This window comes from Anser cygnoides, chromosome 9 (assembly GCF_040182565.1).
Source record: "Anser cygnoides isolate HZ-2024a breed goose chromosome 9, Taihu_goose_T2T_genome, whole genome shotgun sequence".
NCBI classification, from domain to species: domain Eukaryota; kingdom Metazoa; phylum Chordata; class Aves; order Anseriformes; family Anatidae; genus Anser; species Anser cygnoides.
In genome coordinates, this window is record NC_089881.1 from 16,140,091 (window position 1) to 16,153,107 (window position 13,017).

The following is a 13,017-nucleotide window of genomic DNA, read 5'->3' on the forward strand; positions in this document are numbered from 1 at the left end:
GTCTGCACCATGTCCAGGGCTGGTGTGATAGCGTAAGAAACCCAAAACCGCCTTTCTTTTTCCCAGCAGAAGTCTCCAGACCTTTGAAAGCATTTAAACTAAAACTAATAAACCCCACGACACACTTTCCTTCTCAGACACCAGAGCACTTTCTAAATACCAAGGTGACTGCAACCAAAAGTCACTGTGGCTTAGCAAATTTGGGTGAATTGACTTCCCGGTGGTTTCAGCTGAAGCGCTTTGCCTCACGCTTGCAGCGGGCTGGGAGCACACGCAGCTGCTGCACCGCTGAGCTGCGATGGTGCACCACCTCCCTGCAGCATCCCCACTTTGCAAACGGGAAAAATGGAACAAGAAACTACAAAGGAAAAAGGAAACGCATCAACGACGACCCCCACACACAACCCAAGAGATGAAGTCAGAAGCTATGCTGCCCCACCATGCTCACTCCTGGATGGAAAAGAAGGGGATGCTTGAAGGACGTGGGATGATGGCTGCACCGGGTACAGGCTGGCAGGAGGCGAATGTGCCAGGGTTTAGAGAAAGCGTTTTGGGCCAGGAGGAGCCGAGCTGCAGGCACAGGGCACGTGGCAGGGCTGGCATGAAAGCTCAAGAGCTCTGCTGAGGGAGGAGAGCTTGTGGTGGGGCTGGAAAAGGAAGCAAGGATGAGCAATAATTGGCCCCCACACTCCTCAGCTAGTCCCAGAAAAGTTTCAGACTACTGCAATCAGCCATGCTTTTCATCAGACCATTGGTAACCTGTACCAGAGGCAGAAAAAATAGGGTGTCACCCAGCTACCCGTGAACAGGAGGTGGAGCCCATGGCGTGTCTCATCTAGAAACGGCCAAGATGTGCTGCATAGGCATTTGCACTTGGATGATTCAGATCCTGCCCTTACAAAATAGACGCTACAATCTCCATCTTACACAGAGAAATTGCCTTGAGAAAGATTTCGTCTCTTGCCCCAGGATTCATCAACTCTTTACATCACAGACTTTTGGATGCAAGTAATGTCCAACCCTGTACAGACTGATGGGGATCAATGCAGGGGATGGCATCAGAGCTGCTCCTTCTCTCAAGAAGCTGCACTGTCAGCACCAGTGGAAGAATTACACTCGGCACTGCCTTCCCTTAGAAACTGCACCAACAAACATCCGAGCAACTTCAGGATGGACCATATATACACAGTCCTCATTGCCCCCAAAATTTCTTCAGTTTGAACCCACCCCTCCCTCGTCTCCTCTGAGACAAGGTCTCCTCTGAGAGGGACCCCTGAGAGCGTGGCCTTATTTTCTCCATTAATGTTGAGGTGCTACTGACCCGTTGAGGAGGAAGGTGATCCCCTTCCCGAGCTTCCAGCTCTCAATGAAAGAACCGATTATAGCTCAGGGTGGAAATCAAGACTGCAACCAGTGGCCCTCGTGATCTTAAATAGCTCCAGAATTAGCTTGATAGTGTTATTAGGATTTATGAGGTTAAACAAGCTAATATATCGATCCTACCAAGGGCGTAAAACTTTGTACCTAAACAATGGAAGAATACATTCATTACAGATGTCATAACACGCCTACAATAAACTATTACCGCATTTCCAGGGAAAGAGACTCAGGCACCTGTAGCAGTAGTGGGTTGCCAAAGAGACAAACTACCACAGCCAAGGAAAGAACTCATCTCTGCCCCATTTTCCAGCCTATCGCACAGATGTGTGCCCCCCAGCTACCCAACTCTTTTCTTCACTAAATGGCAAACCAACAACCCTTCTATGGTGAAACCTCAAGCTTTGTTTTCCTTTCCCATTTTCGGGTGTGCTGGCCTGGAGGAGCTAAGGGGACCTGTGATTTGGTGCTTCTCAGGGACGTGGCAGTCCCCGACAGCACCTCAGGGCTGGTACCTCTGGGCGAGGAAAGCCCCGAGTCGTGTCCTTCTCCTGTCCAAGTGCCACTTGTATTAATGGCACTTAAAATGGACTTTAATCATCAGCTGAGGACGTTCCTCAGGAAAGGGGGTCACCAGGCACCTCTGCATGAGCAAACACCCTTCTCAGAGCGACCTGAAGCTGGAAGGTCTTGTTTGGGCCAACACTGGTGAGGGAATACGATCAGAAAAGCACCTAACGTCACCACCGGTCTTGGCAAGGGAGGATTTACTACAGTGAGGACTAGAAAGAGGATCTGCCTGGTCTGGAGGCCAGAGGTCCAAAAGGCAAGCCAAAAAGTAACTCATTCCCTTTCCTAACAAACTGTGTTTTCAGCTGGAAGTCGCTTGGCAGCTTTCCTACCAGAGGATGCGGCAGGTCAAGACGAGGGTTCACTCGCGGCCAGGCCGAGCGGGGACACGAAACACAAGACCAGAGAGCGCTCTGCAAACAAGGGCTGCAACGCCACGAGGACTGCGTCTGCGGGGCTCCCCACGGACAGCAAGGGACGCTGCCGGCCGTCAGGAAGCGCCGACTCGCAGTAGCACGGGGACGGGGTTAAGCACCGAGGTTAGGCACCCAGCTGCACTGCATCTGCCTCGTGAGCACCTCTGGTTTTCTCTTCGCCGGGAAAATTAAAACGCGGTGGCATTCTGTAAGAAAATTGTCACTTAAACTCCTTATTAAATGTAATTTCCTCTCCCACCCTTTTTCATTAGCGACACTCGAGCGTTCATCAAATCATCCTGTTATTTCCCGACAAAATGTTAGTCTTGTTATGGAGAACTTACATATTAGCACTCTGCAAGTGCAAAAAGTTCCACCAAGAATCAATTCAGAAGCAAAGCGTCCCATCCACCTGAATGGGAATTCACTTAAATAAGCCTCACACACAGGGAAACCCATAAGTGCTTGGGGAACAATGGTTCTATGGGAAAAAGACGCAGCAGTAACCGCATTACTTCTCCCTTTGAGGCAGTAGCTTTCCACTTAAATATGATACAGTGCACCTGCTTATTATTCTTGTTACACAATATCACATTCAAATCCATGCTGCAAGCATCCCACTCATTGCAAAAAGACTTCAGGAAGGGGAAAAAAAAAAGACATTAAAGGAAAGCAATCTATAGTAGCACATTACACCACACCAATTTCAAGCAGGCTGTCATTCTCATCACACCAGACGGCATTTTAGCTCCAACAGTATCCTTCGGTGAAACATCCTTGTTACTGCCTTCTACTTGCTATGCTGCGCCCTCCTGAAATGAATGGTACAAATTCTCTTAGTCATTTCAAAAGGACGGCGCTGCTCAGAGCGCTTTAACTTTTCACATCATCTTTCCCAATAACTCGCAAAGCACTAAGGCCAAAACAAGCATTTTTAAAGACGGGATTAAAAATAAATAAATCAGCACCTGCCTTGGGAAGGATCTACAAAACGGGGCTGGGGATCTCAGCTCAAGGGAGCCGCATGTACAATCTCAGATCCAGGCCAACTCACAAAATCACTTAATTACATGATTAACTTTAACACGTGCTTAAGTTGCTTTGACTTCCGTGGGACTTAAGCATATACTTATGTGCTTTCCTGTACAGAAATACACTCTTAAATCAGATCCTGTTTTGAAGGGATGCTGCATACATACACCCACGCACACTCACGCACGCACATGCAGCTCGTGCCCTCAGGAAAGCTCTGGCTCCTCAGCCCAGCTGCAAATCAGACTGCCTTAATTTTGTGCCTACCTAGGGATGGAAATGTTTCAGCCCGAGCTTTAAATACCCAGCCTGAGGTTTAGAAACACCTCATTTGGGACAGGGGCTTTACGAAGGGCCAGCTCTAGATTTTAGACGCGGCGAGTGGCAGAAGGCGCTGGGAGGACCTTCTGGTGGTCACTTCTGAGCCACTCTGCCTGCTGGGGCACGGCTGTGCCACGGTGGAGAGGGCGCAGAGCACAGTGCTGAGGCCAGATGTGCACAAAGAACCACAGGGAACCAGCAACCCACATTGCTCCTGCAGTCGCTGCCTTGTAACCCAACACACCCCCCCAAAAGCTAGCGCTGCCTCAAGTAGGCAACTGCAGGGCTAAGAGTAAGGAAGGATGCAGAAAACGGTAGAAAGCATGTTTTAGCCCTACGAGGGGGGCTGAAGGACTACAGCAGTGACTGAAAGGCATCTGAACCGGCCCTATCATTAGGGAGCTCTGGTTTTTCAATACACAATTTGAACCTCCCCAAAACCCCTTTGCCCAATCCCTCCCCTCAGCAGCTACTCTCTTGCTATTACAGTTAATTGCAAGCACATCGCTCCGACAGCTCGCCTCATACAAAAGAACTCCTACTATGTAGGAGCCTGCTTTTCCCACTTTGCCCATTCTCGTTGCGATGTAATAAATTATTATTATATATGTCGGTTTTGCAAACAACTAAAGCATCCACGCTGCGTGCCTGCGTAGGGGCATGCTGTTTCTCAGTGTGATCCGAAATAGCCAAGATATTAAAATCCCACAAAGAACTGTGTTTCTAATGGAAGAATTGATGGGCCAGATGTTGACACTAACGATTATTTTGCTTAGCCCGGGGCAGAGCCCAAACCCTCTAGGTCTGAGGGCTTCGCCCTTCCCCGTTCCTCTGTGCCCACACCGGGGTCTCGCTGCCCCGACAGCTCGCGGGGTGCTTGCCCAGGAGAGCGATGCACAGCACCCCTCCCAGGCACCAGCCCTTCCCCAGGGTTAATCATTGCTCCCAAAGCACCCCGAAAAGGGATCTACGAGCTCTTCAGTGCTGAAGTTAGCACGGGAGAAGAAACACTGGGCAGTAAGTTATCCTGTGCTGCGTTCAGGTTTTGGACTCCACCAGCCTGATGGCTCCACGTAACCTTCCTCCGCTTGGGGAAGCTCCAGCTGAACAAAACCCAACTCTCCCAGGAGCCCAAGATGCAGGCTCCTGAGCAACCTCTGGATTTTGTGTCCACTGCACTAGCACCAGAAGTCAATTCAGTCTCAAAATCAAGCCCTTTGCCACGCAGCAAGAAGGGTTCAGGACAGCAAACCACCCACTCCCAGTACGTGTAAGACTTCTCTGGGATTGGTGTCTGACTGGAACCCTCACTGGCCTTTTTAAACTGCTTTTCCCCATTGCTCCCCAGCTCCAGGATCAGTGGAGCTGCCTGACACAGCAGCTTTGCGGGGCAAGCATCAATTACCAGGGCTGCTGCATGGAGTGGCCCCAAGCAACACCGTTCCCTTCCCCAAGGGGCCTTTCCCCCGCTGTGGGAGTCGCTGCACCCCGTGCAATGGGCTCCTGCATCTCCAGCAGCACAGGGGCTTGTGAAGTGAGGAAGATGACCCCTGCGCAGTGACGAGGGGGTTTGAAACTGGGGGTCCCTGTGCATTGAAGATGAGATGCACAGTGACGCCGTGTTGCTCCAACCGAAGGCTAAATGCCTGTCTTCTCCTCTCAAAACACACAGACATGGTATTTCTGCCGGGCAGAGGAATTCCAGGAGCTGTGAGAGCCCAGGAGGAGCGCAGGTCCCTGTCTGAACAGTGCCTGACAAGTCGCCCTGGGGAAGCGCTACTTGCAGAAGCCAACCAAGGAGGATGAGCCCATCCCATTCTGTGCATATACCAACTGCTGAGCCCGCTCTGACCCAGGACCCGTTTACATCCATTCCACGGCGCTGTCACCATACCCCTCTGCGACTTTCCACTTCAAAGCCTATCAAGGAAAACTTGATCATCAAATTCAACCAAGTATCAATAAATGGTAAGACCTGAGACAAATATAGGTTGTTTTTGGACCTGTGTTTGTGCCATGCCTCCTGCCTGCATTTTCAGTATGTTAATGAAAAACAAACAAACAAAAAAAAAAAACAGAAAACAAAAAAACCCACACACCACTGTTTTTCAGTCGTTTCTCCTGGCTGCTGAGGGAAAGATTTGCTCAGAGTATTGGAGAAACTGACAACTCTGAAACACAAAAATGATAGCATAAATCTATTCAACATGAAACAAAACCAAAACACATGGCTTCCCCAAATTATAGTGTGAAATTTAGATAGAAGGGAATGCATTTCTTTTCTCTGAAGCCAGTGCTGTCCTTTCAAACAGCGCTTTGCTCGCCTGAAGCACGTGCCCAAGCTCCCCAACGCTATGCAATTTCCATCTTCAGTCTTTCAGGATTTATTCGCTTAAGCTGTGAGAGAAGGAAGCACGTTACGTCCTGCTGACAGCACACAATCATGCGTGTGAACACAGATGAGGACGAGGTGAGATTAGGACACGCTTGTAGGGATTTAGCCTGGTAGGTTATTTATTCCGTGACAGCACAGATTAAGAGGGCTGACCGCCCCTTTGGCCTCACAAGTGCTCATGTGAGCGAGCGAGCACGTTTTATATTGGAGGGAAGGAGAGGAGGTGTTACCATCCCGGTAAATATCTCAATAAAATAAACAGAGAAGTGGCACTTGGCACTTGATTAGTGGGGCATCTCCCAGGATCCTGGTACAACTTACCAAGAAATGCTCTTGTGAAGCCTCCCAGGGATGGATCGGTCCCGGCTGACAGGTGGATACGGTGACTCAGAGGGACCGAGCGCCCAGCCCAGGATCTCAGGGTCCTCACCACCTCAGCACCACCACCTGCAGCCCCATGCTCCCGGTCCCCCGTGGCACAGACCTGCACAGGACATGCTCCCAGCACCTCGCTCGTGCCCCGTCCTGCTGGACCAGGCTTTGCTGAAGCTCTCCAGGAATTAAGCAGTAGCAAACGGGCAGCCTCATTCCTCCTGCCCTGTTCTCACCGTAAAGTATTTCTCTCATTTCTGAGCGACTGGCTGTTCTCTCTCGGTTCTGGTTAATATTATTTGTATCTTAATGCTTTCTAGGAACCATTCCAGCTTTACAATACAGCAAATACCATGCAGTAGAGGAAACAGCCTGCCTGGCCATGCTTCACGTACATCGCTTTAGGAACTGGTTCATGCGGCCAGATAAACTGCCTGCCCCACGGCCACGGCTCTCCCCACGCACACAGCCCCACTGGGGCCGTGCCCCAGTAGGTCTGAAGGTGCCTTTCACCAGGGGTGACGCTGGGCTGAAGTCTGGAGCTCCTCCAGAAATCCTCCAAGGAGCATGAGCAAGCAAACTGAGAGAAAACCACAGAAGCTCGAGATCAAAGGACTTTTTGGGTTCCGCTTCTTACTTGCGCACGCATTGGGTATTTCCCGTTTTCTTCCTCTTGCTCTCACCAACAGCAGGTCTTTCTTTCCACAGCCATCGCTGCCATGGTATGCACCTGACCGAGGCTGAGCACAACGCCCAGGAGGAGGTTTCCAGGGCACCACTTACCAGAAGGGGAAGCTGAGGCACAGAAAAACCTGGGAGCTGGGGGTTTGTCTGTTTTGTTTTTCCCAATCTTCAAGAATCAATTCACTTGAGACAACTGATTCCGGTACTGTGACCCTTATATTTTACACATTTCCACTTGAACTCCACCACATCACAACAACAGACACAGGCCTTCTGGGAAGCACTGAAAGAGCCCAAAATTACAAGAGAATACAAGACAGGGCTGAAAACAGAGATCTTGGATTTTGCGAGTTCTCAACTCAGCTCACCCTAGAAAAATCTTCCTCTGTCCCTCAAAGATGGCTGTTATATGAGATACCTAGGAGAATCTCTACAGAGATGTTTCCCCAGGCCATAAAATAGCTTTTGTTTTAAATCAGCCAGAGCAGAGGAACTTTGGGGTGACGTCCAAACCAGCTGGAGGTAGCGGGCAGTGTCCCAGGTCTGTATGGAGCAAGGGGGGTGACACTCGCACACAACAGAGATTTGGTGTACAGATGAAATGCACACAGGAGCTGGGGCTGTTTGCTGTTTCATGAAGGCCTTTGGGTCAGATAGAAAAATAAATAAACAAATAAAAAGGGATAATCCAGGACAGCAAGCAACTATGTTCACAGCCTAACCTGTACCTACAGCCCCGAGCGCTGGGGAGGCCGCATTGCCTCTGACAACCTCAACACAGCACTCCCCAGCAACTCCCTTGCCCTGAGCTTCTTCATTACCCTAAGGACCACTTTAATTCCCATGAGGAACTTGCAGAACCAGACTGGAAGGGACCTCTGGAGGCCATCTGGTCCAACCCTCCGGCTCGGGGGGGACACCTAGAGCAGGCTGCCAAGGACCACGTTCAGGTGGCTTCTGAAGATCTCCAAGGAGGGAGATTCCACCACCTCTCCGGGTGGAAATCAGACCCCAGCCACGTGCAGCTTTTTGCACAGGCTGGGTTTGTCCTGGCACCCGACTGAGCCAAAAGGACTCATTTTACTTTCTCTCAAGCAAGAAGCTGTTTCCTCCACTGAGCCAGGATGTAACCAGATCAAAGATTTATAGGTCAGCTCCTCGTCTGCAATTCCACCTCCCGTTTGCAGTTTGTGCATTATTTACTCTCACAAAGAGGAGGTAAAAGAAAAAAAAAAAAAAAGAACAAAAGAAACTGAACCCAATCAAGGAGATCCACTCTTCAGGACAAGGACAACAAGCTAAAAAGGAGAACATTCACTGTCACCGGTCAGCCTCGGGGAGGGGAGCTCAGTGTTACACCACGTTAATTATTTACCCACAAATTTTCTCAGGAACTTGTAACCCACACTCAGCATCTTCGAAGCGCAACTGCAGGGGGCAGGCAACAAGGAAGTCGGGGAGGTAGAGGTGGAGGAGATACCTTCAATCAGCAGGTAAGCGTTACACTTTGAGGCCAGACTGTCGGCTTTACAGAATTACCCAGCTGCACAGCTGGGAGGAAGGTAAAAACCCAGCGGAAGGCAGAAGGCTGCTAGGTTCCCAAATACACAAAGCACAGACGATGGCACTACTGACCACGGGCATTACATTAAAATAATGAGCGTTAAACAGTATCTGGCAGCATTACAAAAATCCTCAAAAAACTTACTGTACCAATTTCCAGCAAATCCACACATTGCTGTGGAGCAGCAGGGAGCACCTGAGCCCTGGGCAGTACCTGGAGGTCTCCTGGCAATTTATTCCCCAGGAAAACTCTGCTTACCTCCTACCTCAAGTAACAGAACTTGTGCGTGATTTTTAGACCATGTTTTGGTGTTTTGGAAGGAACAGAGTTTTGTGTTGTACTGTTTTTCTTAAAGCAAAGAAGAAATAGAAAGTTCAGATTCTGGAGAGGTCTGTGGGTTTCACGGGGGGTAGGGGTGAAGGTGTTTAGGAGTTATTCTTTGTCAAAAACAGGACGTGCTTTTTCCTGTTTCTTTCTAATTCTGCTCCCCCCCCAAAAAAATACTTCCCATTTCCCAGCCAAGCTCTGGTTTTGAACTCTACGCAGCAGCAGCTTCTGCTCCACCAGCAGTGGTGGGGAGCGTTTCAACAGGCTTGCGTTATCCCAGTATTTGCAATGCCCTCTTTCCAAGCTCCAAATTCATCCCCTACTCATGCTAATCTTTATTTTTTCCATTGAATTAATCTTTGGTCCCCCTGTTAGGTATTACTAACCAGTGGACTGAATCAACACCTCTCAATGTGGGGAGGAGGAACTTTTTACACTGCCACCAGAACCACCAACGGTGCCACATCCATCCCAGGCACACGGCTCCTTCCTGCGGCCAATCCAGCAGACAAGTCCACGGCACTGTTTTTGTGTAGGTCCTGTAATTCCACCCACCACCCACTACAGTAAATGCTTGCTCAAGACTTTTTGGTTGGTTGGGTTTTTCTTTTTAACCAAGTAACATTTTCAAACCAGGTGACTTTTTCCATTTCAAATGTTAACAAGATAGCAGGGGAAAAAATGGTGAGAAAATTAATCAGCTTATCTCTCTCCATTAGTTTGATGCAGCGCTGCCTTTGCTGTCTTACAAGGCAGCAGCACTTTTCCCTCACCGTAAAGTTTCATTATCACCAAGAAATCACCTACTAAAATGCTTAGTATACACATTCCTTCTTTTCTACCACTTTTCAACCAGCATTGCTGAATGACAAACAAAGAACTGTTTTCTTGGCTTTTACCAAGTTTCTTCACCTTTTAGACAATATCCCTCCAACTTTTAAAAGCCACAAGATCCAGAGCAGCTCAGACAGGAACACAGAGCAGATGAATCCCATAAAGCCCCTCCAGGGTAACACACAGGGAGCAGGCATGCATGGTTTAGGACTAAAATTTGTAACTTTTGAAGTCTATTGTGTTTGTCAATGGTCAGCCACAAACTAAATGAAGAGTAAAGCACCCAGGAGGTTGCCACATCACCTCCTCTGTCCATTGGAGCACCAGCAAACGTCTGACACAAGACAAAGGCAATCTTTGTCCCCCCTCAGGCACAGTAATGACTGAAGTTATCACTTCTGGCCCAGTTCATCTTCCTGTTCAAGCAGGAACCACATGCCGGTCAGTCCCATCAGGTGAGATCACCTTGTGTTTGCCAAGGTACGTTTTTGGGAAGGAAAGCTTCCCTACAAGAGAGGAAAAGGCACAGTCCTGGACTCTGGGCTGCTGCTAGGGGCATGGAGACCACTTCAAGAAAGGGTCAGGCCTCAGCTCGGACACAGCAAGAATGGGAAAGAGAGCCACTTTATATGCAGAGTGACTTCTAGAAGGGAGAAATGAAGGGGGTTGTTCTGACATGACTTTCTTAAGCACAGACACTTGTTGTATTCCTCCCTTTCAGAAGCGCACCCTCCTCTGGAGATGGGGCTTGCCTGGATGGGAGATGGGGACAGAGCTGGACCACAGGCGTTGGGCACCGTGGAAATTCAGTTTTACCTTTCCCCTTCATTCCTGCTCTGTTCTTTTCCAAAAGAAAAGAAGACAAAAACCAAACAAGGGCAAGAAAACCCGACTGGAGGTGTCGCACTGCTCACAGGAGATGAGCTGAGCCGCGGCACCCAGGTGTGGCAGGGCAAGGAGGGAGCCTTGCCACCAACCCAACCGCCCCCTCTGATCCCAACGCCAAGACGCGAGCAGGCAGTTAGCCCAGATACAGATCCCGTGCCTCTTTCCCCCAGGAAACGTGAGATGAGGGGACACAAACGTGTCACCGCAGAAGCGGTGGCACTTGGGCAGCGCCACGCTACAAGGGAGAGGTTACGCAGCACCGTGGGAAAGCCGAACTCAAGCTCAGCGTGCCCTGCTCCCCAGGGGATGGGTCATTTCACAAAGCCAGGATCTGCTCCAGGGCATCACCTGCTGCCAACGTGCAGCCTGAGCTGCTGGCCACCAGCTCCACAGGGGTCTCTGAGCAGCCAAGAGGCTCATGACCGCTCGCAATGTCACGCTGTCCACCCGGGACGGCGGAGCTGAAATCTACTCCTGTTTTCCATGAGCTAAACAAAACGGTTTAAATGTTAGCCAGCGCTGCCAACCCTTGTGATGGGTAAATGCTTTCGGGATCAGGGGCACATCTTTATTTAAATGGCATCTGTACGGCAGGTGGAACATCAGCTTCAGCACCCCATTCATTTGTGTCAGCCCCTCGTGCTACCAGGTGCAAGCACGGCCCGGCACTCACCCAGCCCGCTCGGACGAAAGGATGAGGTGCCAAATGGGGCACAGAAGGCAAGCACGCCAGCCCCTCTATTAAAACCAGAATCATCCAGCTTTTTATAGAAAACATCTGATCTCCTAAGAACGCTGCGTTAGCAGAAAATGAATTGCAAAAATTCCAGGTTGTCACGGGCCTGCCGCGTGGCCTGCGATCTGCCCGCCCAGGTAGCAAAGCCAAAACACAGCAGCTCGCAGAGAAGATGCCCAATGCAGATCATCTTACTTCAGGAGGAACGGAGCATTTTTCCTCGCTGTTTTAGTTTACTCCTTCCAAAATAGCCTGAACGAAGTCAAAAAAAAAGGCATGTTCATTTTGGAATGAAGTTGTAGGCATATGAGGTGCTCGCAGAAGAGCTATGGCAGAACAACTTGTTCCTCAATAGTTGTTCTGATCCACGGCTCAGCAACAGATCCAGAATCCCTCTCTGTAAACGAGATGTTGATCTGACAAACCAGTTAAAAGTGGTGGGTAGAGGCTTAAAACCTCTACAAAAGCGTAAGCTCTCACCGACAATCCCCTTAAACCAAGGGCACGCTGACCCCATAAAAATCAAACAACATTCGTCTCTTTTCTAGAGCCCTGCTTTCCAACCTCAAGTGTAAGAAATCATCAGTCCAGCCCCAAAGCTGATAAGACTGGCTTAAAAATTAACACACTAAGAATTAGTATGCTTAAAGTTTCCCCCCCATTGGCACTCCGTATGGAGAGCACTTTTCCAAAGCGCAAGAAACTTAAGGTTCTTTCAAAGGAAAGATTAGATATTCAAAGTAATTACAGATTTAATGGAACAGGGGTTGTAAAAGACATCATATGTGGCAGAGCTTACAACAAGATCACAATCAATAAAAATCACTGAACATCTTGAACATCAAAGCTAAGACACTGAACATGTCAACTAAACCTCCATTCTGTTGTTGCTATTATTTGTGATTTCAATATCCTAAATCAAAAAGTACTTCAGAAGAATGACCTTTATCCTCCGTGGTTTCACACTGACTGAAACACCTAAAAAGACCTTTTGAAGAGAGACAATTTCCTGAAATATAGTGTTACTGTTTTCCTTTTTCTTTTCTTTTTTTTCCCCTTCAAAACTTTGTTCTGTGTTGTGAGCAGTACTTAACGGGGTCATTTTCTGTGCTCTCTCGTTCACTTTCAGGCTCTTGTTGCCACCATGCCCAGGTCCCCAGGTAGACTGGGAAAAATTTTTAGAAAGTGACGTTTAAATAAACCAGTGACATTTTTCCAAAAGGTTTCACAGGTTTAAGGTTTTATTCAAGAGACTGTTTTTACAAAGCGTAAATTAAGGATCCGGTTTAAACCTCTACCTAATTTCCAGCCCCCCTACGTAAAACATGCACTTATTTCCTTTTCGGCAACGTGGACCTGCTGATGATGGCCAATTCGCGCCACATCCATAGAGGCATATACGAGCTAAACACTCCCACATATGCATACACATATAGCTATGACTGGCACGAGGCTTGTTCAGCCCCGAGCAGGGTTACTACAGCATTATCTGCGCTCAGAG

General features: G+C 48.9%; 1 protein-coding gene across 13 annotated transcripts in view; it reads right to left on the reverse strand.

Moving 5' to 3' along the window:
* The window catches only part of LPP (LIM domain containing preferred translocation partner in lipoma), a 336,281-nt gene that overhangs the window by 283,251 nt on the left and 40,013 nt on the right, over positions 1-13,017 (reverse strand). For 2 of the 13 annotated variants that reach the window (XM_067002304.1, XM_067002301.1), the window contains exon 1: positions 2,280-2,569. The exons of the other annotated variants lie outside the window; for them this stretch is intronic. The gene's annotated coding sequence lies outside the window, so the exon portion shown is untranslated. Of the gene's footprint in view, positions 1-2,279; positions 2,570-13,017 lie in introns of those variants that run through there. 13 annotated transcript variants of the gene reach the window in all.